The following is a 4876-nucleotide window of genomic DNA, read 5'->3' on the forward strand; positions in this document are numbered from 1 at the left end:
CGGCCGACGAAGCGTCAGAACGGGTGTTCGAAGCCCTGGCCGATGAGTTTTTTCATTTTCCCTATTGTATTACATATATATATATGCTAATAAATAAACAGAAAATAACAAAAATATAAAAATAAAACAACTAGGAAAACAAAAATGAAAAAAACAGCAATCACCTTGAATCTTTTTTTTTATTTTCTTTCTGTTTTAATCTGTTTTTGTTACAAAACTTGAAAAAAAAAAGAAAAAAGAAAAGGAACCCCCCGATTATAGTGATTTTTTGCCCTACAAAAATTGCCCCCCGATATTACAAATCTGTGTTTGGCTTTTATATAGCCAAAGAGAAAATAAAGAAACATCAAAAGAGCTATTGTCCATATTGCTTCCTTCTATTTTCTGTCTCTGTTTCCTTTTCGTGTTTGCAGGCATTGACGGAGACGTATCAGCGAACAGGTGGAGCAGAGGGCAGGTATGGCAACAGTGTACGGCGCACATGGGAGCAGCAAGGGATACGGCGCCCTAGGTTTGGGGATTAGGGTTTTTTTGCTGAAATGTTTTAGGTGATTGAGCCATTGGGCTTGCTGTTTTTTTGGGTTTAATTTAGTTTGTTGGGCTGGGGCAAATTTGGGCTTTGTACAGCTGCCCCTCTTTGCTCGTTGTCGTGTAACGAGAACAGGGCAAAGACCAAAAAAGACCAAATTTGCCCGATCATGCCAAGTCTTGACTTCTTTGAGTGCTTCTCTTCTTCAAGTAGCTTTATTTCAGTCCACTGTGGCTTGTTGCTTCGCTCTACTCAACTGCACTTCAGAAAGATACGACTTGTAGCTTCAATCCACTCTGTTATAACTTCAGGGGGCGAGGTTAGTGGTTTAACTTTTCTTCCCTACTACATTGGGAAGATAAAATTCACCATCTTTGATCTGCTCCACTATTGCTTAGGGAGACAGAATCTGTAATCTTCAATCTAATTCGCTGCTAAATACAGGAAGACAAGATCTGCTATCTTCGATCCACTCCGCTGCCAAATACAGGAAGACAAGATCTGCTATCTTCAATCCACTCCGCTATCAAATACAGGAAGACAAGATCTGCTATCTTCGATCCACTCCGCTGCCAAATACAGGAAGACAAGATCTGCTATCTTTGACCCACTCCACTGACAAATACAGGAAGACAAGATCTGCTATCTTTGATCCACTCCACTGCCAAATACAGGAAGACAAGATCTGCTATCTTCGATCCACTCCGCTGCCAAATACAGGAAGACAAGATATGCTATCTTCGATCCACTCTGCTGCCAAATACAAGAAGACAAGATCTGCTATCTTCGATCCACTCTGCTGCCAAATACAGGAAGACAAGATCTACTATCTTCGATCTCTTCTACTGCCAAATACAGGAAGACATGATCTGCTATCTTCGATCCACACCGCAGCCAAATACAGAAAGACAAGTTCTGCTATTTTCGATCCAATCCGTTGCCAAATACAGGAAGACAAGATCTGCTATCTTCGATCTCCTCCGCTGCCAAATATAGGAAGACAAGATTTACTATCTTCGATATCCTCTGCTGCCAAATACAGGAAGATAAGATCCGCTATCTTTGATCTCCTCCGCTGCCAAATACAGGAAGATAAGATCCGCTATCTTTGATCTCCTCTGCTGCCAAATATAGGAAGATAAGATCCGCTATTTTTGATCCACTCCGCTGCCAAATACAGGAAGATAAGATCTGCTATCTTCGATCCACTCCGCTGCCAAATACAGGAAGACAAGATTCGCTATCTTCGATCTCCTTCGCTGCCAAATACAGGAAGAGAAGACCCGCTATCTTTGATCTCTTTCGCTGCCAAATACAGGAAGACAAGATCTGCTATCTTCGATCTCCTCCGCTGCCAAATACAGGAAGACAAGATCTGCTATCTTCGATCTCTTTCGCTGCCAAATACAGGAAGACAAGATTCGCTATCTTCGATCTCCTTCGCTGCCAAATACAGGAAGAGAAGACCCGCTATCTTTGATCTCTTTCGCTGCCAAATACAGGAAGACAAGATCTGCTATCTTCGATCTCCTCCGTTGCTAAATACAGGAAGACAAGATCTGCTATCTTTGATCTCCTCCGCTGCCAAATACAGGAAGACAAGATCTGCTATCTTCGATCTCCTCTACTGCCAAATACAAGAAGATAAGATCTACTATCTTCGATCTCCTCCGCTGCCAAATACAAGAAGATAAGATTCGCTATATTCGATCTCCTCCGCTGTCAAATACAGGAAGATAAGATCCGCTATCTTTGATCTCCTTCGCTGCCAAATACAGGAAGATAAGATCCGCTATCTTTGATCCACTCCGCTGCCAAATATAAGAAGACAAGATCTGCTATCTTCGATCCACTCCGCTGCCAAATATAGGAAGACAAGATCTGCTATCTTCGATCCACTCCGCTGCCAAATACAGGAAGACAAGATCTGCTATCTTCGATCTCCTCCACTGCTAAATACAGGAAGACAAGATCTGCTATCTTCGATCTCCTCCACTGCCAAATACAGGAAGACAAGATCTGCTATCTTCGATTTACTTCGCTGCCAAATACAGGAAGACGAGATCTGCTGCTTCTAGTCCACTCATCTGTAATTTCTCAGAGATAGAACTTTATATAACGACTCTAATTTATCCCACTGCAACTTCAGGGGTATGGGTAACTTCATTGATATGTTTTCTGGGGAACATGACCTGTGAAGTCCATTTTATGAACCTATTTATGCCTAATGATTAGGATGTTATGATCAGAACGAATCAAATGCTCCTAACTAGGTGTGTATGAATTATAATTGCATGAATGTAGAATGTCATGAAGATGATCCCTTTTTAATGTTAGGGTTGTCATTGCTCGTTATTCAATAAGGTTTTATTGCCAACACATCAGAATGCTATCTTGCTCGGCTGGTAACACTCATCTCTTACTTATCCAGATTGCCCCCTACTGTAATCCTTAGAGTTCAATCCGTTGTAATCTTCAAGGTTAAGTCCACTGTAATTTTGGGACATAAAATTCGAGCCCTCTTCCTCCCGCTGAGTATAAGATCTGGCTCTTTCTCAATCCTCTCTCACTACAATTCAGGGATACAAGATCTGAATCTCTTTGGTCTTCTACACCATTCCCAGGGTGTCGTACCGAATATTTATGCACAATTGTAGAACTTTCTTTTTCAAGAAACCTCTTTTTATCACTCGGTGATCATTGCTCGTTTGTTCATTGAAGCTTTGTCACCAACTCAACATTTTATCGTTTTGTTCAATCCATGCTTGGACCACAAAATCTGAAAGAATAGTCTTAATTTAGACTTTTCCTTCTTAGACATTTCACCCTTTAAACTTGGTGTGCTCTAAACAATAGTCCTATTTCAGGTTCCTGTATTATTTAGAAACTTTCAGAGTAATATGCAAAACTCCTTTTGCTTGAATATCATCAGTCCATTAATCATTATTTCAATGAAAAATGCTTGAAAAAGATTATCAAAATGGACAAAATGGAATTTTATTGAGAATAAGGCTCAAAATGAATAAATTAATCAAGATAGCAAATTTTGAATAAGATGAAAAGTATTATGACAATGGATAAGATGGAATTTTATTGAAAACAAAGCTCGAAATAATAAATAAACAAGATAGAAAATTTGCTAAGATATGATGAGAATAAATTAATCAAGATGGCATATTTTGCCAAAATAAAAATGAATAAAATGGAAACAGGTGCCCCAGATATCATAGCATGAGTTTCTCTGCCCCAAACTTCTTGAGGACCCTTTCGAACTTGATATGTGTCTAAAAGTCCTAGAAGACTTTGTTGATGCCCCAATATGTAGCATCTCTCATTCTTATTAATTCAAAGAGGACAAGGCTACCGCATGCCCCACTTTTGATCAAAATTTGAATTGCCCATTCCTGGGTTTTCAATTCAAAACCTCTTTGGTCTCAATGCGCCCTTTGTGGGTTTTCACTTTGGCCTCTTCTTTTTCTTCTTTTCTTTTCCTTTTTTTTCTGTTCTTTTTTTCTTTTCTTTTTTTTGTTCTTTTTTTTTTGGACATTCATTGATTGAATTCGCACTCGTAGGATCAAGTAAGTTCTTGCTATCCTTTCTGGTCAAAATCAACACTTCTCTAGATAAAGCCTTCCACATAAGGTTCTTTTCAGTTTGATATCCTCTTTCTTCTAATGTCCTTTTTGTGTGGAGAGGATTTTCTTCAATGCTAGGTCCTTCTCATGGAACTCTCTAAGGCGACCCTTCTTTGGTGAGCTTGCGTCTTTTGTTTTTGATGCATTTGACCCAGATGGATAACTTTGAATATTTCTCTTCAATTGGGATCTAATTCAACACTCGGAGAGAACGAATCTTGACCTTAATGAGTAAAACTGCGATAAGGCAAGGTGTTGCCCCAGTAACAATTTTTTCTTCCTTTTTTGTTTTATTTTTACTCCCACTACACCGTGCCTTTTGGGGCGAAATGTGTTAACCTCGAACAGACTGCAAATTTCTAACATCGTGCCGTTGTTCAATTTTAGTGCGTTGTCAGATATGCTCTTTTTTGGCATTTCATACTGACATGATTCTTCAAGAACTCGCAGTCTGTTGACTTTGTGACATTGGCATATGAAGCAGCTTCTGCCTACTTAGTGAGTTAATTGATGACCATAAAGATAATCGTTAAAAACCTTAGGTGAGATCGGCCCTATGACATCTGTGCTCCACATAGCGAAAGGCCATAGCTTCCATTGATTCTGTGTAAGGTGGAATCTTGTTCTCCCGTCTTTAACAAATCAAGAGATAATCTACAGTCTCAATTATCTCCAAGTCTTGAAGTTTAATTTGGACACATATCTTGCTCAA

This window comes from Gossypium hirsutum, chromosome D07, assembly GCF_007990345.1.
Source record: "Gossypium hirsutum isolate 1008001.06 chromosome D07, Gossypium_hirsutum_v2.1, whole genome shotgun sequence".
Taxonomy (NCBI): domain Eukaryota; kingdom Viridiplantae; phylum Streptophyta; class Magnoliopsida; order Malvales; family Malvaceae; genus Gossypium; species Gossypium hirsutum.